At 40.3% G+C, this 24779-nt stretch overlaps 1 protein-coding gene across 12 annotated transcripts in view; it reads left to right on the forward strand.

The window, feature by feature from the left end:
• The window catches only part of LOC127567769 (1-phosphatidylinositol 4,5-bisphosphate phosphodiesterase beta-4), a 473077-nt gene that overhangs the window by 49549 nt on the left and 398749 nt on the right, over positions 1 to 24779 (forward strand). For all 12 annotated transcript variants that reach the window (XM_052010784.1, XM_052010783.1, XM_052010786.1 and 9 more), the window contains exon 3: positions 16456 to 16627. The gene's annotated coding sequence lies outside the window, so the exon portion shown is untranslated. The remainder of the gene's footprint in view (positions 1 to 16455; positions 16628 to 24779) is intronic.

Here is a 24779-nt window from a genome sequence, read left to right on the forward strand (position 1 = left end):
CCAAATCAGTTTTTCCTCTGCAACAGCTTAATATGTTTGAATTTTCTTCCCTATATATTGTATAGACCCTGAAACTGCTCCACACTGATACCAAATGGTAAGAACTATGCAACTGCAGTCAGGCCCAAGGTGGTAACATATGTCGCTGAAAAGAAAATTTAACTAGCATATGTAACAGAATAGCTATTAGTTTTTTGCTCAATTTGCACCTGTCAAGCATACAGTATTGCCACAACTGTAAGTGAGTTCAATAAATTTTACATATTGTTTTAACATCTAAAGGGTTACAAACTTCAGCTGCCAATTCAATGTTGAAATCTTTTATCACAGGGCTGCCAGCAAGACAAACTAGTACTGGAGGTTGATTTAATGGAAAAATTCCTCAGAGGCTTTGAATACAATTAGAAATAAAATATTGTTAACTGATTATGGTTTTTTCTAATAATATGCAAGTCGTACCTAAATTTTAAAGAGTTGTTTTCTGTCATGCTGATTGAATCGGTTCTTGCACATTACAGATAGAATTGAGACTAAATTGGTAAGTCTGGCATAGTGACATGCTGGAATCATTGAATATCTTAGTTCAGTTGAATGTACTTTGAAGAATACAGCAGAAAGCAGAAATGAAAATTGGATAAAATCTTCTTTCGAAAGACTTTCTTAGAGTACTCGATAGCTGGCAAAGAAAGCAGGGTAATAATACCAGAAAATGCTGGAAACACTCAGCAGGTCAGTTAAAGTTTAAAATGGAGTTAAATTTTCAGGCCCAAGACCCTTTGTCAGAACTCAAGATGTTAACATCACAACATTAACTCTAACTCTATTTTTCATCCCACACATGCTGCTTGACCTGCTGAGTGTTTCCATCATTTTCATTTTTTATTTCAGATTTCTAGCACCTGCAGTTTTTTTTTCACTAAGGAAAAAGTATGTGCCTAAGGAATTCAAAAACTTGAGCTGTATTTTGATCTGGAATAGCCAATTTAAAAAAAAATTACAAGGGCAGTATCAGTTAGCAATGTTGATGGATTATGATAAAAGTAAGTCAAATTGTGAATAATTTCCTTCTCCCTTTTGGTTTAGTATCTTTCTGAACAATGTAGTTGTCTAGCGATCTTTTTATTTGAGATCGTTAATGATGTATAGGTGTATCACCAAGGAAAAGTGCATGTTTCTTCCTGCAAAACAAAACATGTAAGGTTTTTATTTGTGTAAAGCCATCATTTTTCTCAGGACCTTCTAAAACTACTTCATTGGCAATCAAAGGCTCTGAAAAATGATGTTCAGAAAGCAACATGAGTAGTCATTTACATTTGACTGCTTTGGAGGGATGCTTTAATGCATGTGTATTTTATTTCTAGATACTCGTGTATCTTCAACAGGTTGTAGGATTACTGGGGATCAGGTCTATGCCTCTGCACCCTATCCCCTTCTCTCCCTTGCACATTCCCCTGAAAAACAGTCACTGACTATGACAATAAATGGCCTTTCTTTGTGCAACTTATTTCTATATTTAATCCTTTTAGTAATGGCAATTCTGAATTAAACAATAATGGTCCACATTAATATTTGTACTTGTATTGCTTAAACTTCTTCGGATATTTCCACTTGTGTGTCGGTGTGGGGTGGGGGGCGGGGTTGGGGTTAAGACTGAGGGATTTGGGTTGTATGACATTGTCAGCTTGCCAGCAGATATGTCAGTGCATCACAGTTAACAGTGGTCAGTTTTGTTGCTGAGATGATTTGAATGTGCTTTTTGTACTGCATATTTACTGCAGTTACTTGTGAAATATTTTTGATGCTCCCAAATGAGATTTGCTATTAGATTCGTTTAGAAATAAAAGCCGATGTTCTGTTTACAGAGGCGCAGCTCTTCTGCTATTAGTTTAATGAGGTAAGCAGTCTATTTACAATGATATTGTATTGTTGATATTGATTTCCTTTTTTATGTAACAGTTAAATGAAGTATTTATGGAAATTAAATTTGGCATGCTCTAATTTTGTCATTTAAGAATGTGCCATCTTTTATTTATGTGATCTGTTGCAAGTCATACCAATGAAAATTGCTCTTTTCCCGTTGAACTCTTCAGCAGTGATATTAAAATTTAATTGCAAAAAAATTAAGTACTAATAAAATGTACATATTTTGTGTGACACGGATGCTTGGGATCTTACAGTGGTAGAGATTTTTTTGTATTTGTAGTTGTGCTGTAGTATCTATATGTTATACAGACTTATGCAGTGCATACCAGCCATAGCCTTATTGCTATCATTTTTCAATATAGTGAACATGCTCTGTGATTTCTGCAGATGCTGTGCGTATTTTTGAAGGCTGACACACCTAGGGTTTTCTCAAGGGCCCTTCTGATTTTTGCATAATATATTTCTATAATTTTGTTGCTTTTTGTTTAGCAGGTTGGCATTTACTTCCCAACCCTAATTACCCTCAAAGTGTGGTTTATAAGGCCATTTCAGAGGCTCTTTAAGAAGGCATTTAAGGGTTAGCTGCAATAGTGGGTCCAGTGTTTTATATATAGGTCATGACATGTAAGGATGGCAAATTTCCTCCACAAAGCGCGTTAGTGAACCAGACGCAATTTTACAACAAACCAATGGTTTTGTGGTCATCATTACTAATTTTTTTTTAGAAAGAAATTTCAGATTATGAACTGAAGTTAATTTGCAGTATGAAGTGTTGTTCTTCTAGTTTGGTTGTGGATTCTCTGTAGCAATCGGGAAGGCCAAGGACAGACGGATAAGGGTGGGATGGGAAGTAACGTTCAACTGGAAACCCAATATGGTCATTGTGGGCAGAGTGCACGTGATCTGCAAAATGGACACCAAGTCTATGTTGGGTTTCATCAATGTAGAGGAGGCTACATATTGTGCTTACAACCCCAGAGTATGAACGTAGAATTTTCCATTTTCAGGTAACCTACAGCGCCCGGTGTTCTCCCCCACATACTCATCTGTCGACCTATTTTTTTTCTTCTTCTTTTTCTCACTCTATTCACCTTTCCCATCCCCTCCTCCCACCTGATTCCATCTGCCTATCATCCATACCCCATCTGGTCCAAACTATCATCAATTGGCCTCCATCCCAACCCATACTGCTGTACACTAGCAATCCTTCCTCCTCCCTCTTGGTCCTGATGCAGGGTTTTGAGTTGAAATGTCGACTTGCACCTTCTGCCTCCACAGATGCTGCTTCCAACATTGTTTTGATTTGTTCCAGATTCCAGCATCTGCAGTCTCTTTTGTCCACTGGATAGAATTTGTCCTTGGGGATTTGATTACTGTCTATATATTTCCTAAGTATTTTCAGTATTTAATATTTATTTCTATGCTGTAATGAAGAATACACCACTGAAATTTTTTATTGTTACCTGCTTTGTGTACAGTGTGTGCTGTGTGTCCCCACAAAGTACTTCAAATTACCATCGTCACCCAAGCCAACATCCCTGACACTGAGACCTTAATTTCATTTAGTTCAACCAGTTGGGCAGATCACATTGTTTAAATGCCTGACACTAGGTATTCTACTCCAAGCTTTGCAGACAGAGGAAAAAATTCAAGGATATTGCCGAAACCCTCAATGGAAAAAAATGCAATGTCTTTACTGACTCTTGGGAATCTGTACTTCATGAACACTCAGTGGAAAAGGAAGATTTGGGACAGTAGAACTTTATGGCCCTCTATCAGGATCACACAGGAACCCTGCATAAACAGCAGTAGGAGTCCACCATCTTATAAGCTACCTATCTGCCTGCCACATAAGGCACTTACTGTCCCGTCTGTCGTTCGCATATTTTCTTCATTAGTCACCTTCAAACCCACAAAATGGACTGGAAACAAGTCGTCCTCCATCCTGAGCAACTGTTGAAGAAGCATTGCTCTGGAAATGGGTCTCCTGTTTGTGCCCTGATTATTGATCTAATAAACAAGTTGCATCTTGCTTGCTTTATCACAAGTTCAGTTTGAGTATTTTGCGATTTGCCGACTTCCAAGACACTGTTGTTATTTCTTTTAGTTCCCACCCATTCTAAAAACACAAGGATGAATGTGTTTGTTTTTGTTTATCTGCTCCTTGACCACAATGTTGAGAATAACGATTCTTCATTGAGGATGGTGTCTTCTCTCTTGTCACCCTCTCTTGTTTGATGAACTGATCTTGTGCTTCCCTTATAACAATGCTGATGTTGCAGGAGCTACTTTGCTTGTTTCTGCAAATACATTTCCAAGGTACTCAGAAGGGAAATTGAAAGAAAGCTAGAGGGAGTGGATGGATTAAAGGAAGAATATTTTTAAAGTAAAAAAAAAAGTGAACAATAGTAGAGTACCTGGATATTTGGCCACACGGATGTGCATTGCATCCTAGAGACATGAGCATCTGGTCTTTTGTATTTGATTGGTTCATTTGGCCAGTGCTGCACTGTCAGATGATTTGCCCTTTCAATGAGGCATTGGCCCAGATCTTACTGGCTGATGCCCAACAACACTGAAGGGAACTGCTGGCTGACTTGTGCGCATGTGTAGTCAACCATGGAAGGTCGCATGCCAGTGCATCTGACATGTCTGTTCTATCGCTGGACTCAGCATCAAGTCCAGCAGCAGCACAGTGACTTGCTGAAGGAAGGATATGGGCATGCTGCATCTTTGTGTCCCATGTGAGAGTGAATTATTTCATGGCACCATTTACAGAGAGGGAGGGTATATCTGCCAAAGTCTTGTCAGAATTTATAACTTGACTAATACCAGCAACCAGAAATGTAGATGATCTATTGTATCATCACAGTGATGTTTACATTAATTTGAGTTTAGGGAAAGAGGATGTTGGAAATTGTGTAAGAACGTATGCCATAGAAAATTCTGGATTTTACTTCTGTGGCTGTGAGAACTGTGAGAGTAGTAAGATTGGCAAAGCACAGCAGATACCTTATTGGGCAGAAGGCAGAGAGAGAGAGAGAGAGCTAGTTTGGACTTGATTCTTTGTTTTTTTTAAAAAAAAGTTTTATGTATGTTGGTTCTTTTGAAGCCATGTGACCATCATTTCCTTTCAGAGAGCATCTGACTGTCAAATGTTTTGTCGTTCAAAGCCAAAGAATTGCAGATGCTGAAAATCTGAAATAAAAACACAAGTTGTTGGAAACATGGAACAGGTCAGACAGCATCTGTAGAAAGAGAAACAGTTGCAGATCCTCAGAATTGGAAAGAGGAACAGAAGTCAGTTTCAAGTTGCAGAGAAGTTGTGGAAAGGATGGATTGGACAAATGGAATATCTCTGGGGTGAAGCCAGAGTTGTCAGGGGGATTTGTAGAAGTCATCCAGTTAATGATCTAATGGGGACAGTTAGGGAAGAGGAAATGTGGATCAGAAGCTTTGAGATGAAGGCAGTTGGAGAGTGAAAATAGGAAACAAAGGAATGTGAAAAGGTCAAGCTCTGGTAATGGAGAGAGAGAGAGAGACTGAGCCATTATCACAGAGGGATGGTGTACAGCAGAAATGGCCGGTTCTGATGCAGACAGAGAAAGCAAGGCATCTGAAGTTGTAGGACTTGATATTGAGTCTAAGGTTTCAATGTGTCCAGATGGAAGATGAGGTGCTGTTCCTCACGCTTGTGTTGTAATAGTGCAGGACGTCACAGACAGATGGGTCAGAGTCGGAGAGGGATGGAGAGCTTAACTGGCAGGCAACAGGCAGCTCTGAATTGCCTCTGCAGACTGAATGCAGATGCTCTGCAAAGGCAGTCACCTATACAGTGTTTGGTTTGTCTACTTGTGAACACCAAATGCAATAAACTCGGTTGGAATGAGTACAAGTGGAAGTTGCATCATCTGCAATTGTTTGGGAAAGTGCTGGAAGATGGGGATGGCAGAGTGGATCAGGGAGCTGCAAAGGGAATGGTCCTTGTGAAATGCTGAAAGGGGAGGAGAGGATGTGTTTGGCGGTGGAATCTTGTTGAAGCTGGTGGAAATTGCTAAAACTGATACATTGAATGTAGAGGCTGGTGGACTGGGAAGTGCAGACCAGGGGAACTCCATCGTTGCTCTGTCCAGGAGGGGTAGGGTGAGAGTAGTGGTGCAGGAAATAGATACGATGTGGTCAAGGGCTCTTTCAACTATGATGGGAGGGAATGGAAATAGAAAGCTGACAGACTCCCTTTACTATCTTGCCCCCATTAAGGACTCCATTCCATTCTCCCAGTTCATCTGTCTTCCTCACTTTTTCCAGTGATGATACTTTCACAAAGGTGCTCTGGCATCTCTTCCTCCTTGAATTGTGGTTTTGTTTGGTCCTCACCTTTTGTCCTACCAACCTCTGGATTCTGTTTTTGTGTTGATTGTTTTATGATTATATGGTTAACAACTAAAAGCCTTTGACCTCTATGACTGACTAAATGGTACGCTTGTAACAGCAACACATAGTGAAAGATGGTTTCTTTTCTCCAAACTTTTTATTGGTGGGTGGGTGGAGACTGGAATTTTTCCTTGATCAACATGTACTAAAATGATGAAAGAAACCATAAAATGCAGCTTTGAAGGGAGATCCTCTTGAGAATTTTGACCTCGATCCAGTTGACTGGTTTGCTGGAAGTGGTTCATTATGAAAGCAATGTAGAAGTGGCAAAAAGTCACAGTACCAAGCCAGACTAGTTCTTACTGAGAGGCTTGAAAATCCCGTTGTGGACTACTCGTAGATAATTTTTTTTAGCCTGTTCTGGTCAGGTTCTATGCTCTGATTTTTGAATTGGTAGGAGACAATGAAAATATTATTTGAATCATGGTGCATATTCCTGTTGTTAAATAGGGTAATTGTTGGCCCTAGGCAGTGAAATCTTGGGTGCAAACTCAATTCATGAAGGGCATAGCACAAGTAAAGTTGGAGGGGTGGTGGTGAAGGGGAGGAGTTCCTTTGAATTAGTGGTTTGAGACATGGGTGGCCTGTACAGATGGGTGTGAGAGAGACAGGAGAGTCCTTTTGGGAACTTCAGTGAGCCCCTTGAGAGGAAAGTATTTTTGGCTGAAGAGGTTTTTCAGGCTGGTTAAGGAGACAATGCAGATAAACATCTGTACATTGTGGGAAGGGATACAGTGTGAGAATAGACTGAAAGAAATCCTATTGTTCTGGATCTCTGATTTTTGCTCTGAGCAGGAGCGATAGTGTATGCCTGCTACTGGTGGGTTCAGGTGTCATTAAAATGTTCTCTTTCTGATCATCAACACCATTAAGCATCTACCAGACATTAACAATATACTGATTTTAAAAAGCTAGTTTTGTCATTTTCTTAACTTGGAAAATTCACCCCGATGAGTCCAAAGTAACTTTTTGTTATTACATTTTTGAATTAGTTGCTGGCAAGAAGAAAATAAATCCAGGGAGTAGACAAAGAAGAAAAATCAACAGTTTCTTAAAAGCATGAGTATTAATGCCTTTGGCACAAATGCACCATGTGGGTGCTTGTAATGGTTTTGATGGATAAAATCTACTGCAAAACTTACCTCCTGGGAGTTGGAAGAATTTTTTTTAGAATGAGATTTGGAATGCAATGTCCTTAGCGCAACTAAAAGCATCAAAGGGCCTTCTGGTACAATGAACAGAAATTAAATGTAGGGTAAGTTGCAAATCAAGACATAGAGGAACAAAATGACCAATTTATCTTGTGATTTTCAGTGAAAGGATATAGTATAATTAATGACAAAATAAGTGCAGTCATTTTTGTTACTTTAACATTTACTAGTTGCAAAGTGACAGATAAAATGATTAAGGAAAATAAAATGTTGCAGCTGCTGGAAATATAAAATAAAAACACTGATGTAAATACTCTGCAGGTCATAGTGTTGATGGAGAAAAGAGTCGTGGTTTGTGGTCAACGACCCTTAATCAGAACTGGGATTTTCTGTCAAGTAGAAGTAAAGTGGGTTTTAAGATGCAGAAAACATGGGTGGGGGAGGGAAAAAAGTTAGAAAGATCTATATTAGAACAGAAGGAATAAGATACATAAAGGTCAAACAGGAGGTTGTAAAAACAGAATAATTAATTGCAATTATAAGAGAAGGTAAAGTGGTCAAACTATAATATTCTAAAATTATTGAACTGCATATTGTAATATATGACTAAACTGATATTGGAATTTGAATTTGGGGTGGAACAGTGGTGCAGCCTGTGGGGCCACTGCATCAGCTCCAACAACCCTGATTAAATTCTGACCTCCAGTGCTGTTTGCGTGGAGTTTGCAGGTTCTCTCTGTGAATGCATGGGTTTCCTTCAGACATTCTGATTTCTTCCCACATCTTAAAGATGTGCTGGGTGGTAGGTTAATTGGCCACTGTAAATTGTCCCTGGTCTATACTGTAGGTGGGTAGTAGAATATGGGGTGGGGGAATTGATGGAAATATGGAGAGCTTAAATTGGGATAAGGATTAGTACAAAATGCATGAAGGCTGGCGTGAACCTGGTGGGCTGAAGGCCCTGTTTCCCCGCTGTATGACTGTGATCCCTATGATCTATGATTTGTTTTAAGTTTTTTTTTAATCACAGTTTCCTAAATAGTGCTGTTTAATATTCCCTTTGCTGATTACTCTGGCTCTTTATTTGAAACAACAACAGATATTTATCTGTGGTACACCAGTGAGCTGCTATATTTCATAGGCTGTTTCATTACAATTGTAAAATTGAAACTGAATTTAAAATTATGAACTCATTCTTAAAACAAATGGGTGTCTCAAGTAATAAGGGTCAAATTTAAAAAAACAAACACCCTTGGATTTAAGTGCTGTTTCATTTGGCCATTTTTCAAGCAGAGTTTAAAATGAACAAAAATATCTTGTACTCTGATGTCAGAAGACGAGCATAGCAACTGTACAATATCTTTCATGATTTACTGTTTGCAAGGATGGTGACAAAAGTTGATGATAAAACCATGATGTATTCCATATATATATAAAAATATATATCTGTCTCTACCCCCCGTCTCTCCCCCCCTTTTTTTTAATCTAGATCACTAAAAATCTGTTGTTTGCCTGTTATATCACTAATGAAATTGCTACCTTTTAATCCATCAGGTTCAGATTAATTTAGAATTTTGCTTTGTCCTTGCAATAAATAAATTAGCAATGCTCCGCAGTGGGTGAAAATGTTCTGGAAAGTTTGAGTGGTGGTAGCTTGTGACATGTTGTGGCCTGCTTATGATTCACCCAGATATTTGCCTTCATGTGTGTTTGATCCAGGTGTGTCTGCTTGCGTTGAGTGGCGACACGTCAGTAGGTGCAGCAAAGAACTGATGGGTTTGTTTTCTGTTCATTTGTTAATGGAATATGGATGTCTCTGGCATTTATTCTCTATCCCAAATTGTCCCTAAATGGAGGATGTGGTTCAGTGTCAACCACATTGGTAGGTATGGAGTCGTGTGTGAACATCAGGTAAAGGAAGCAGATTTCCTTCCCTGACAGACATTAGTGAACTAAGTGGATTTTTGCAAACAATCCCAGAGGTTTCATGACTGAAACCGGCTTTTTTAAAAAAAATGCATATTTATTGAATTACTTTAATTTAAATTAAATTCCCCTGCTACCAGGGTGGGGTTCCATGGTTCAGACCTCCAGCTGATAGTCCAGAAACTTAACCATTGAGAGCCAGTTGTTTGTTTATTTGCTGTTTGTCAAATGATGATGATCAGTCCACAGTATCAGCCATTGTGATCTCTGAGCACTGAGCAGTCCTTTGCTTTGAGATAAGTAGAATCTGTCAAAGCTGCGAGTTGTTCCATGAAATGAATCACGAATGACTTGATTTCATGACTGTTTTGTGCCTTCTGAGGTAGCTAACAGTGCCGATCTAGGAAGTTTGTAATTTGGTATGCTGCTTCTGCCACATGTGCAGGGCTTCTGTGTGCTTCTGAAGAAAGGACTTGAAGTTCTCAATACCATCCTGAATGCTCCTCCAGTTGTCTTGGGCTAGAGATTCCTAAGAATCAGTGGGGACGTTGTAACTTTTTTTTCAAGGAAGCCTTTAGCACATCCTTGAATCTTTTTCTTTGTCCCCTTGTTAATTTCTTCCCAACACAGAGCTTGGGATAGAGTGTCCATGTAGGGATCTGGTGTTGGGCTGTGTGGCCTGCTCAACATAACCAATCAAGTTTAACTAGGGCCTCAACATTGCTGATGCTGGCCTGGGAAAGGCTACTGATGTTGATTCACTTAAGCTTCTGGTGAATTTGGAGGATGTTGCGGATACAGCATTGCTGCCATTTCTCCAGTACCTTGAGATGCCTGGTATAGGTAGTCCAGGTCTCAGAAGCTTGCAGGAGGGTAGGGATGCTGTTGCTGAATTGACCATGGGCATGGTGTCAGATCTGACGTCTTGATCATCAAATGCCCTTTTCCTTAATTAACTAAAGATCGTGGAACATTGGCAGAAGTGAATTTCATCATTGATGTCTGTCTCTGTCAAGAGATTGCTCCTGAAATATGGGAAATGTCCACATTTTCTGGGATTTTGTTGTGAACCTTTATTGTCAGAAGGCAGTGTGGTACAGCAGGGTCAGGTTGGTAGAGAACCATGGTCTTGAAATATTCAGTGTAGTATGCTTCAGAGAATGTCTTTGAGCTTGGACTCCCGAGCATCTGCAAATACAAGCATTATTTGCCTATTGCAGCATAAATACTGAGGTACTGGAGTGTAGTTGTTGTAGGTTCAGCAGGTCCCTTTGGTTCTGAGGATTAGCTTCATTTTGTTGGAAGTGAGGTGCATCATTGGAGTGAGAAAGTTTGAGAAAAGTGTTGGGGCAATGATGCAGCCTTGTTTGACATCAGTCTTCACTGAGATTGGCCCTACTGTAGACCTGTTAGTTAGTCTTTGAGTTTGCAGGCCTTCATGGTGCAAATGTAAGTTGGACGTGAATTTCTGTGAGCAGCCGAGTTTGAGGAGGGTATTCCACAGTACCTCCAGATGTATGAAGTCAAAGGCTTGTGTGAGATCAAAGAAGGCCACGTTCTGTGGTTGGTGTTACTCCCTGCACTTTTCTTCAGAATCGAGTTTATTGTCACTGACTTAAGTGACCCAAAATTCGTTGTTTTGCGGCAGCAGTACAGTGCAAAGACAAAGTTACTTTAAATTACAAATAATATTAGTGCAAAAAGAAGGAATAATGAGGTACTGAGAGGAAAAAGCTATTTCTGAATTATTGAGTATGAGTCTTTAGGCTCCTGTACATCCTCCCCAATGATAGTAATGGGAAGAGGGCCTGTCCCAGATGGTGAGGGTCTTTAGCGATGGATGTTGCCGCCTTGAGGCAACGCCTCTTGAAGATGTCCTCAGTGGCCTGGAGGGTTGTGCCCGTGATGGAGCTGGCTGAATCTACAACCCTCTGCAGCTGCTTGAGATCTTGTGCATTGGAGCCTCCGTACCAGGCTGTGGTGCAACCAGTCAGAATGCTCTCCACCATACACCTGTAGAAATTTGTAGGAGTCTTTGATTTTCTTGACATTGTCAAGCTGTGAAAATCATGTCCACTGTGCTTCTCAGAGGACAGAATCGAGTGCACTTTGTAGCATTGGATGCCAGAACATATAAATGACTAGTACATTAAAACTCAGATAATCTGGCAGGTTTGGGAGAGACAAGAGACTGCAGATGCCGGAATCTGGAGCAACAAACATCTGGAGGGTCAAGCAGCATCTGTGGTAGGAAGGGAATTGTCTATGTATTGGGTCGAAACCCTGCATCAGGCTTGGGACTTTAGTATCAGACTATGAGATTTCCTGGACTATTTATTGGATGTTATTCCTATGAATACCCTTTATGCTCCTGTAATTCACTTTTTTTTAGATGTTACATGAGAGTATTAGATTTAGAAGTTAATAAATTTTCCGGGGTCCCACTGAGTTAGGAGGGAATACAGGAGTTGACTCCCCAGCAAGCTAGGAGGGAGCGTGGGAAAAGTCACATAGTGAGCCAGATGCCAAACCATTGGGATTTATGAATAGTCAGATTGGGATGATCAGAGTTTATCTCTATAGATGTGGTTGGAATTACAAATTTAACAAAGTCAATGATATTTCTTATTAAATACCAGACTTAAGTAATATTTTTCTTTTGTATCTCCTAAACCTGATGGAAGCTGCTGTCTGTAGGTCTATCAAGCTCTTCAGCATTCCACTGCATGGGTTGATGTCTGTTTGGTGAGATGACACTTGGTGCAGTGGTAAAATTGTTGTTTATTCTTTCTATCAGAATGATGGCATATCCAAAAGAAACATATTTGGGGATGGCATTACTGGACAATTAGCAAATTTTATGGGTTTTATTCATTAAGTTTAGAATGTAAAAGTTTGTGGAATTGTTTGACAGCTGATCGTAATTTTGTGCTGTTTATGTGACGTTGTTCTTCCAATCATTATCCACTTCATTTTGTTTTAGTTTGGTTCCTACTATTTTGGTTCTAAGCCAAGTTTGTTAATTTCCTTCCATACTATGTGATAGTTATAGTATAACTGGTTGGTTGTGAATACTAATGTGCCCTGCAAATCAATCCGATACTTCTATTTCTCTTTTGCACTGGTATAATTATAATTTAGTTGTACATTTTGGTGCTTTCACCAAAATGTTAGGGCCCACGGAATGTAGGGCAGGTGGGGAAATTGGATCCAAAATTGGCTTGGCAGTAGCAGACGGTGATAGTGGAGGGCTGTTTTTGTGATTTAGTGCTGTTCCACGGGGATTGGTGCTGGGACCCTTGCTGCTTGAAGTTTATATGAATGATGTGGATGTGTAAGAAGGATCATCAATAAGGTCACAGATGGTTGGAGATGCTGATGGTAGTCTTAGGCTACAGGTTGACATCAAATGTGTTGGTGAAATAGGCTGAAAAATAGCAGTTGATAAGATATCTTTATTAGTCACATGTACATCAGTGAAATGCATCTTTTGCACAGAGTGTTCTGGGGGAGCCCGCAAGTGTTGCCATGCTTTCAGTGCCAACATAGCATGCCCACAACTTCCTAACCTGTACGTCTTTGGAATGTGGGAGGAAACTGGATCACCCGGAGGAAACCCACGCAGACACAGGAAGAACGTACAATCTCCTTACAGACAGCAGCCGGAATTGAACCCGGGTCACTGGCGCTGTAATAGCGTTATGCTAACTGCTACACTACCGTGCCTGCCCGGTAAATGTGAGGTAATGCATTTTGGGAGTGCTAATGAGACCAGGCCATGCACCTTGGAATGCAAGGTCCTTGGGAGTATTGAGGAATAGAGGGATCTTGGCATGCAAGTCCAAAGGTCCTTGAAGGTGGCAGTGCAGGTAGATAATGTGGTTAAGAAGGCACATGGGAAATTGGCCTTCATTAGTTGGGGCATTGAATACAAGAGCAGGAAGGTTATGCTCCAACTTCACAAAACATTGATCAGACCACAGCTGAAGTACTGTGTGCGGTTCTGGTCACCACGCTTTAGGAAAAATGTGATAATGCTGGAGAAAATATAGATTTAGGGTAAGGAGTAAGGGATTCAGAGGGCATCTGAAGGGAACCTTCATCACCCAGAGAATGGCGAGTACCTGAAATGCATTGCTAGAGAGAGCGGTGGAAGCAAAGAGTCACTGATGGCATTTGATAAGTGTCTAGACGAACACTTAAATCACCTAGGCATAGTGTGCTCTGGGCTAAGTGCTAGAAGGTGGGATTGATATGGATGGGTGCCCACTGGCTGGTGTGGGTGTGGTAGGCTGAAATAGTCTGTTTCCATGCTGTATGACTCTGTGCCAACATATATTGGGCTGCCAAGTTTTTGTTTACATTCATTCTTGTTTCCCACTTTGGAATCATGTCTGGCCTGATATGGATATATTTCTGATCTTTTTTTCATAAATTCGCTTTAACGTTGCTTTGACATTTGTTTCTGGTGTTTTGTGACTTGCATCTCTTTCCATTAAGTGTGCTTTGTCACTTCCTCAAGCTGTTCACTATGGTCTGTTCTTGCTCTGTAAGCCTGACTTTAGATTTTTTTTTCTGCTTTTCTTCTCATTTATCGGAGAAATGCACATTTGCCAAATGGATTATCCCACATTTTCTCTTCATAGAGATCAAGCAACTATCTATCCACTAATGTAGCATGCTTGGTCGTGCTTTCACATTTCAGGTTTGCTGCTGCTGAAGTATTGGGCTTGCTTTCCTTTCCCAGCAACAGACTGCCCTCTGGCTCTTCTGTCAGTGCCAAAGGTTTATGTCATCATGAGTATGACTAAGTGTACTGAGAAAAGGAGGAGGAAGTATTACTTGCTGTAACTTATGCAAACTTGCCATCACTTTAGAATGCAACTACATTCAGTACTGGCAAGATGTTAAATATTGCAGCCCCAGGTTTGCTCCAGTCACATCCTTCCATGTTTCCCCCATAAAACTTTTAAAATTTTCTTAACAATGTTGCGGCTTACCTAAAAGATGGAGGAATAATAGAGTTAATTAGTTTGTGGAGTAATGACAGTTAATGATAGTTGTGGAATAATCATAGTTAATGATAGATTAACGTAGTTAATCTGTAACAGCTGGCAATAGTCCTCTCTTTCTCTTTTCTACTTTCCTTCTGTATTTATCTTTCTTGTTTGTCACTGACTTCCTGACTATCAGTCCCTTTCTCTTGGACAGCCTTTACATCTCAGCTTTGCGGTCTTTTATTACGCTGACCTCTTGGCCTGGTATTAAGCATTGGGCTGGAAGTCTTCTCCTTGCTGAGTCCTTCTCTTTCCCAATGTCTGCTCAGTACCCACTCTGAGACATTTCCTTGAGACATTTGAATAACTTCAGAGGGATATAAAGTTGAAAAGATGATTCTAAGTGTGACCTCGTCAAGCCTTTATCAAACAATAAAACTGACTTTGCTTCAGGCTTCAGTCTATACCTTCTAGTTTTGGACTAGCTCAGATGGCTAAGTCAGGACAAACCTGCTGTAAGATAACCCTGTATTTATGTGCTTTTAAACTTATTACTACACAAAAGGAGGCTACTTGGCCTATCTGGTCCATGCTGGCCACCCACTCCGCGAGCCCATCAGTCCCCTCCTTATTTCTCCCTTATTTCTCTGTAATTTGTCTTATTTGCTCCCATAACTGTATCAACACCCCTTTTTGTTATTTAGCTACTTATCTACACTAAGGAGTGATTTACAGTAATCAGATAACCTACTTGAATATCTTTGGGATGCGAGAAGAAATTGGAGCACATAGATAGCTGCAGATATGGGGAGAGTGTGCCAAGTTTAACAGACGGCACCCAAGGTCAGGATTGAACCTGGGTCCCTGGAGCTGTGGGTCATAATTTTCTGTGAAATGGTCTTTAACAAAGTACCCTTTATTACAGTTTTCCTCTCTGAAGGAAATGTGACCTCACAGTTAACTCCTAGCTAGGGTAGCTATCATTAACAAAGGACGGCACTTTGTTTTCTTTGTGCTGGAGTCTCCTACACTGAATAAAAGGCAGAGTTATCATTTGTATAATAGGGACCCCCACATGCACTTAATCCTCCAGTTAAGGTTCTTGGAATGGTGTGCAGTTGCTTATATTTAATATTTGCTCCGCCTAGGTTAAAATTTTTGTCTGGGATCTGTGCTCTTTCTTCTCCTGTAGAAGAGCCACAAATTCTGAGCCACTGGGGTTGTGACACTATTTACATCGAGACAAATACTGATACTGACAATGAAGACTACATCTCCTCATTGCATCTACGGGCCTGGGAGATGCTAGAATATTCTTTTCATCTGTGAGCACCCTGTAGATAATATTGGTATATTAATTTGCATTGACCTTCAACTGTGTCAGTCCAAATCTATGTTCTTTAATACCAACTTTATTTTGTCTCTCAGATACCCACATGTTGTAATGCTATCTTGATTCTTTCAAAATCAGTTTCTTTTTGGGATTTGTGGTATTATTCAGTTGGCCCTCCCTCTTTTGAATCATGTTATTATTTCATAAGAACACAAGAAAATAGGAGTAGGAGTAAGACATCTGACCCTTCCAGCCTGCCCTGCCATTCAGTATGATTATGGCTCATTTGCCTGAGGTCTCAACTCATCTTCTGTACCAGTTTCCTATAGCCCTAAATTCCCATTTCATGGTGTGTTGCAGTTAAATAACTGTGCATGGCTGAGGTGCACTGTTCAGTGCAAATTCTCCTTGCATGTAGTTATCAGTTTATCTAAGGTAGTTTGGTTAAAATAGACAACACAAACCTTGTACATTTTATATGCATTGATACTCTCCTGTTTGTTGTGAAAATGACCTGACTGAAACAATACTTGAGGATCACAGTTTGTTTTTTTGATTGGCGTAATGTATTAGCCTTGCTACTGTGCATTGAATACAAAACCTCCAATCTAATTACCTCTTTTCCCCACCCTGCTTCAGAGTCCCACTATCATTCTCCATCCTAACATGATTTTTCCTATTTGTGCAACAGCCTCTCATGATGACTAAGCAGCTGTCACATTGCCTGATAAGCCACTGAAAACTAGAGACTTGAAAGCACGATATTGTGAACGTTCATCTGGAACAGGAACAGCCAGTTCAAGAGATAACAATTGACAAGTCAACTAGCACAGGATAGGAGGAACGAGTGGAGATAGCTGCAGGTGAGTGGAAACAAAGGGGAGTAGGAGGATGAAGGCGGGTGCATCTTTTGCATGGATTGTGCTACACAAAGGACATAAAACTCTGTAATCCCTGGTGAATGGAGCCTGCTAATCAATGCAAGTGTATCAGATAGTTCGAGAATCTTCAGTGTTTCTCTTATAAAATGGCAGAGAGCATACTTCATTACAACACAGTCATCAAAGCAGGCTAGTGAGAGTGAAACTCAGTCCATGAAGTGACTGACAATCCCATGGTCACTTGTAGGCAGGCACCCTTCTGTTTCACCTAGGAATAGAAGATAAAAGCAGTTGCTGTTTTGCTGCCCATTACCATGTCCATTTTGCTGGAGATCCTACTCTTGATTTGAAGTTGCAGGAGGATTGACTCGAAGGGGCATTGATGATAACTTCAACATCCCCCTAGTGCCCCTACAGGAGTCGCTGGCCTTTCTGCAAGGGGTACACGAGCAGCACATGTTTATCAGTTCCCAAGACAGTTGTTCCTTCGGAGGGAGGTGGAAAATGGATAGGAGAAGCCTGCTCGAGATGCCACAATTCAGCAGAAGGTGAATAAAATACTATAGTCAAGCTGAGAAGATGGTATGAAGGTGTAGCAACCTGCCCCCACATTCGGACCTCCCATTGATGAAGAAACTCAGTTAGCGAGTAGATAACATGCATATGCAAAGGAAACTAGCACTGAAGCAGAGATGTGAAGTTTAAGTAGGAAAATTGGATTAATATTGATAATGCAGCTGGAGATAATAGTCAAGCCTTTTTATTGGAAGGGTCATTTTATTTTAAAAGAAATGCTGGCTAGGTCACATTTGGTGGGCAATCAGTGGGTGAATGCCTAGATATTTGTTGAGAAACAATGTACATAAGTCCAGCTTGCACCTCAAGGAGATGCTTGACTGATCTGCCAATTAAATTGATGTTGGTGGATTGTTAGTGGGATTGAATGCTAAATTCAATGGTGTGGTTTTCAAAATATTTAATTTATAATGGGCTCTATAATAACAGTCCAGTTTAACTGGTGGCACTTTCTTCTGAGTTAGTGTTGTGGGGCCTACTTCTACAGTCCACTGAAAGAGTCTTGCATATTCCAGTCATAAAGAGGTACAGCAGGGAAATAGGCCCTTCAGCCCATCGAGTCCATGCTAACCATCAACCACTCATTTACACTAATCTTATAATAATCCCATTTTTATTCTCCCCACATTCCTATAAACTCTCCTCAGATTCTACTACTCACCTACGTATTCTAGGCAATTTACTGTGGCTGATTAACTTATCGACCCACACGTCTTGAGATGTAGGAAGAAACCGGAGCATCCAGAGGAAACTCGCCAGAGGGATGTACAAACTCCACACGAGTATCTGAGGTCAGGATTGATCCAGGGTCTCTGGCGCTGTGTGACAGCGGCTCCACGAGTTGTGCCATGTATTGAGATGTTAATTCAAGGCCTCTATTGCTGGCTGCAGTAGATATAAATGATTCCATGATGTTATTTAAAAATGAGAAAGAAGTTCTTGGGAAGGTGCATCCATAGTTAGTCATTTGTTTGCTGTTTTTGGGACCTTGGTGTGCACTGTTAGACAGCCAAATCTCTCAAGCAACAAGCAACTGTTTTTGAAAATGTAATGCATCTGTTATAAAGCACTTCAGACTGGATGCTCTGATGGCATATTATGGTGTAGAATGACATTATTTTAAAATTAACATTCAAATAGAATTTGACCTTGTACTATAGACTAGCCAAGGAATGTAAAAATTATGTACCACAGACTAAGGAACATTCGCTGTCTTAACTGCCCAAAATTCCAGCCATTAATTCTCATAAGATCTTATAAGATATCTGTGCCCGTGAGTCCCTATCTGCTAAAATTATGCCCCTTCCACTCCATTATGCTTCAAAGAAGTGTCGTGGTTTGTCTGTATGATGCCTGCCAGCAAGAAATGCCTAATTTTACATATTCCCAAGTGCAGTAGAATAATGAACCTTACACTTAAATCATTTAAATCCATTGGGTGTACAGCCTTGGCACTGTTAGTCAGGTAGCCCCATAACCAATCATAGCTAAGCAATTAAGCATTACTAACGTAGATGAGCATTAGTGGCTGGCCGTGTATCAACAGCTGCCGGTCTCCTGTGCATAAAATAAAATAGTTTTTATGTAGTTTCCTCAGATATGCTTGAACATGTTGAGTTCAAATGTGACTGCAGCATAAGAGGATCAATGAAATGGCTTCTGAGCAATATGTCAAGAATTTATCGAATGTAGACAGGTAACACATTATGGTGTAATGCAGAGCAATCATTCAGAGATGTTTGTGGTTTATGTTGTTGGGTACCTCTCATAAATAGCTTTCACATTCAGGAAGCGAATGCATGAACGTTGAGAGCTGTTTCTATCAAGATTTTCTGTAAAGTCCAAAAGTTGCAAAAGTAATTTAAAATGTTTTCTCCCTCTGAACTGTTAAATTTTTTTGATACTTTTTGTTTATGGAGTGAAGATGTTTTTTGAGAATTTATAAAGCTTGCAATGCGGAGAAGTTATTAGAATTGGTTACAAGTTTACTTTTCGGCATTCCTGATCAGCCACTGAATCCTTGGGAAACGTTGACAGAAACGTAATTTCTACTGATTGTTTGCCGAGTGTTAGTTGGGAGAACTTAAGGAAATTCTCAGTGATCTGGTCAGCGACTCTGAGTATTAATTCTGAATAAGCATACGGCTTGTTTCCATTTTCTGGCTCTTCAACCCATCCAGGTTAGCTACGCTCCATCAGTATAAGTTACGATGATTGCTTCTGCAAATTTAGTTCAAACATATCAGAAAGCAGAAAATGGTATGAAGAATCTTGTAAGTTGATTACAATTATTAAGCAATTTTCTTTCAACCACTTCAATAAATTTTTTTCTCTGCTTCAATTATACATTATTTCTATCCCTTTTCCCTTCTCCCTGCAGCATATCACCTTCTTTGGCGTTTTTTTTCCTGTGCTTAACGATGCATGAATGCACCCATTTCATTCAGCGCTTTATGGATCATGCTTTAAATTTTTCTGTAATGAAGATCCTTTCTACAAAGATTATCACCCAGACTATGGGATCAGACTGATGTGATATGGAGTTGCTGTCATATAAAGTGGGCGCATTGTCTCCACTGGAAGGCAACCTGGAATTCAGAAACTGTAATCTTTCTATTCACCGGCTCTGTTTGCAATGGAGCTCAACTGAGAATGCTGCCCGTTGTACAATGTACAGTGACGGTGATCAGTTTATTCAGTGGCTAGTTCAATTTTTCCCAATTAGGATCCATAACTTTTTAAATGTAATTGGTTGATTACATGAAGTAAATTCTTCTATATTATAATTTTTGAAGTCATCGAATAACAACATTAGCAATTCAATTAACCATCCCATTTAGGCATTTGGCTCTGTTTTTTTCATCTATCCATTTGTTTAAATAAATAAAAGATGACTGCAATCAACCTTGATTCAAGTCAACTGCTCTCCTTTTACCGCTTCCATTTCTCATAAACTCAAACTGGTTCAAGACTTCACTGTTACTACCATCTCACATTTTCAATCAATATCAGATGCTGGGGGAAATTAGCATACTACTGATGCAATTGTGTTCTTTCACAAACAGGCATTGATTAAACTGCTTTGTTATTTGGCATTATTCCGATTCATTGCCTTTTTTTTGCGAAGAGAAGACATGAAGTAGACCCGTCTAATCAATTAACTTGAATATTAAAGCAAAACATATCAGCGACAAAAAAAGACACAACTTGAAATTCTATTCCAAAATCTGTATTTGCTTGCTTCAGACTTTTTCGTCAAGCTACTTGCAGGGGATTGCCAGACACTCTGATTTCTTTATTGTTCTTAAAACAAGGCAGTGAAAATATCAATTCCCTTGATATAATTTCTTCACGTGTCTTGGCAGTGTGGAAGGACAAAGGCAGTAGGTGCAAAGAAACACCATCTCCCTAGTTCTACTGCATGTCTGACAAGACAGTGACTTGGACATGCTTTCTTTACTGAGTTAAAATTCTGGAACTCTATATATAGTGTGAATTCCTTCAGTATATAGACAGTTCAACTGGAGGCCAGTAGTAAATGCTAGTTTTGGCAGCAGCATGCATATCCTGAAAAAGATAATTAAAAAAAAATCTTTATTATTTTATGAGAATACACAATTAAGGTTACATGGAATGTAAAACCATTTGACCCAGTTTGTCCTTGCTAGCCTTTATGCTTTGCTCACCTTCCATCTTTCCCCATCTAACTCCTTTTGCATATCTTCTGCTGCTTCTCATGCTTATCCAGCTTCCCCTTAAATACACCTGTGCTATTTGTCTTAACCGCACCCAGTATTTATAAGCTGCATATACTTGCCAATTTGCTATGTGATTTCTTACCGGTGATTTTGCATTGATGGCTTTAAATTTCGCCATAACCCACATGTAGAAACACTCACTCTGCCTGCTTTCACGAAACTGTGCATAAATTTAAAGACCTCCGATAGGTCACCTTCCTTTGGCCTTTTGTTTTGAAGAGAAAAGAGGCCCAGCTGGTTCTCCAATCTTGCAAGTTCCATCTCACTCAACTGTTCTCCTGCATCCTTTCTATAACATTGGAATTATTTACAGTACCCCAAATGTTGTCTAATCTGTCATTGATAAATTTAGCATAATCACTCTGCTTTGATGTTACCCCTATCTAGTAATAAACCCTATTTCTTGGATTGTTGTTTTATGGCATTAAATTGAATTGCTGTTTATAGTGATTTATGTGTTTGTTCCTCCTAAACTATTTGGATTCTTAATTTGAGGTATCACATTTTATTGAGTGTTAATTTATTTTTCCAGTTATATGCCTGTTTGACAAGTTTGATGTTGCCTTGTACCTTGTCCTGGTTGTTCTAGTTGTTGACGGTCCTCTAAGTTTGGTGTCTTCTGCAGATTTAGAAATTGTGATTTTTGATTACAGACCCTAAATTGTTAAGATGCATTCTGAGCAAAGGTGATTGCAACATTAATCCTGGTGGGAAATCACATTATATTTCTACACTTCATAGGTACATTTCATCTCTGCTCTTTGTCTTGAACATGAGACCCATATCTAGCATATAAATACTAGAGCTGAATGATGCAATAATATATAGAAGTGGTTATGTATCTTGCAAGCTGGATGGAGGAATCTGCTGCAGTACATGACGAAGAGCTCCAACTCATGAAGCAAAGTGTTTGCACATGTCTAAGAATATGTGGCTAGCTAGATTAAATTGGGATTTTGCTGTTATTGCAGGATATTGGAGATGCAATAGTTATGTCCAGACCAGGCATTCTGAGGCTGTCTTGCAATTTCATTGAGCACATTGTCATTCTTCTGACTGAAAATAATGGTGAACTTTGACTCATCCTTTTTAATGGAGAATGATTCATTGAATATCATTATTGCTTTCAGTAGATTGCTGAGTTGGAGTGTATGTCTTGGATAGACTGTAAGATTTGCCCACACGTTGACTTTTTTGTTAGCTTTTTGAAGAAATTTGAATGAGACCTTACTATTATTAATATACATAGTTTTCACTGAGTGATACTCTTTGACATCACATTGTGCTGTAAACTGCCTGAAATTTCCTGCTGAGAAAATGTAGCTTTAGGCTTTCTGATTAGTTTTCAGGTCTCCAAGGTAATAAATATGTGTGCTAAACCAATGTGAAGAAATAGTCGTAATAGCAAGATTCGCAGTTACTGGAATCCCCTTGAAGATATACTATAACTGTACTGAGCATATATATGTCTCAGAAGAGGAAGATGCATCTGTCTAATTGTTTCTGTCACCTTCTGCTTAGAGAAACAGTTAATAACACACAGTGCAGAACCATCTCCCTAAATACTTTATATCATTCCTCTTTGCTTATTTTCATCAGTCTCATTTGTCTATAAGCACCAATAAATATTATAACACTTAATTTCTCCAGTATGACTTGCATGTTTAATCTCTGAAGCTTCAAGTGGTTATTTGTCACCAGCTACCTTGCATCATGAATCAACATATGACATACATTTTCACCCTGTTAATGGACTGCCAGGCAGCACTGGAAATGCAGTTTTGGTCTGAAGCATGATAAGCTGTCACCATTCTTGCAGAATGGAATTGGAGAAAAATAAATATGCTGCATTTTAAAATTGTGTATTTATTGAAATGGTTATCATCAAGGGACCATTACAATTTGCAGCCCAGAAAGGAGCCATTTTACCTTTCATATCTGTACCAGCCTTTTGCTAGAGTAGTTCTAAACTCGCCCTGTTACCCCTGCTCTGTTTTTGTAGTTCTCTGCTGGATATCAGTTTCTTGTTGAGCTCCATCAGTGTCTTATTGTCGTTGTACCCGAGGAGATGTACAGGCCTCGGGTCTGTGACATTGGAATTAATTTTTTCATATTTCAAAAATAAACTTTATTTATAATATATACAAAGGAAGAAAACTGCAAAATACAAAAGCTTAACATTCGTGATTGTTGCATTCAGTAGGATAAACTTATGTGGCTCTATGAGGTGATATCCCTTTCATTGTTCAAGGGGCTTTCCCACCCACTTCTGCCCCTCCATCTGTGGTAGCAAAAGGAGCCTAGACTGTGGTCCTTCCCCACAGATCCTTAGCATTGGCTGCACCGACCTTCAGTGCATCCTTCAGTACTCCTGTAGCCTGGACTGTGCCAGTCTGCAGCATTCCCTTACAGATATCTCGCTGTGATGGAAGACCAAGTTTTGGGCAGACCAAAGGGCATCTTTCACTGAGTTAACATCTCAATTGATCACTGTGTTGGATGCAGAAACTGTTATTGGTAATCCTGCCAGTGATAGTAGGGGTGCAGTAGTAGCCAGGGTTTGTGTGCCTTTATTGTTATAGTGACAGATGTAACAAATTGCATTTGCATGAATTTCAGCTAGTGACAAATTCGAGCTTCACTGGTGGTTACTGAAGTTGAGCACGCAGCAACACTGGCTACTAAAAAAACTTGCACAAGTAAAATTATTTGGATGAGGTATGAGATGGTGTTTGGACTCCTATAATTTTCCTGCAGCACTTGCAACTTCTATGCAATATAGGAATTGGGGGACTAAAATTGTTCATAAAAGCTGGCAAGAGATTTTCTTTAAATTTAACTTTAGGATGTGGGCTTTGTTGGCAAGTATTAGTAATGGTTAGCCGCTTTGAATTGCTGCAGTCCTTCTGGTGAGGGTATCCTACAGTGCTTTGGATTGCAAATTCCAAGACTTGGAGTAACAACAGAAGCTTGAAGGGCTCTGTGGTGTCAAAAGTAAGCCATCCATCACAGGATACGAGCCTCTGAGTGGCTGTTGTAATGTGGCTGGTTCATTTGAATGTCTAGTCAGTGATGACCTGCAGGATGTTTATGGAGGGGACTTGAGGAATGTATGGTATTGAATGTCAGGGAAAGATGGTTAGACTTCCTCTTGCTGGAGGTGGTCATTGCCTGACACTTGAACACAAATATCATTTTCTGCTAATCAGCTAAAGCCTGACTGTAATCTAGGTTTTGCCAGATGCTGGCATGGACTTCTTCATAATCTGAGTTGTGAATGGATTGAACATTCTGCAATCATTAGTGGACATACTCATTCTTTTTTTTTACCTTTTTTATGACATACCCTTGATGAATTAACTGAAGATGGCATGGCCAGGAGATGCCTTCATGAAATTTATGCAGCACTGTCCTGGGGATGAGGTGATTGATCTCGAACAATCACACCTGTCTTTGTTAAGTATGATGCCAGTCTGTGGAAAGGCTTTTCCTTCATTCCATCAGCTTCAGTTTTACCTGGGCTCTTTGTTGCTACCTTCAGTCATGTGCTGTCTTGAATGGGCAGTCCATCATCACACCAGCCCCTCCCCCCCCCCCCCCCCCCCCCCCCCCCCCCCCCCCCCCCCCCCCCCCCCCCCCCCCCCCCCCCCCCCCCCCCCCCCCCCCCCCCCCCCCCCCCCCCCCCCCCCCCCCCCCCCCCCCCCCCCCCCCCCCCCCCCCCCCCCCCCCCCCCCCCCCCCCCCCCCCCCCCCCCCCCCCCCCCCCCCCCCCCCCCCCCCACTCCCCCGGAATCCATGCTT

This window comes from Pristis pectinata, chromosome 3, assembly GCF_009764475.1.
Source record: "Pristis pectinata isolate sPriPec2 chromosome 3, sPriPec2.1.pri, whole genome shotgun sequence".
NCBI classification, from domain to species: domain Eukaryota; kingdom Metazoa; phylum Chordata; class Chondrichthyes; order Rhinopristiformes; family Pristidae; genus Pristis; species Pristis pectinata.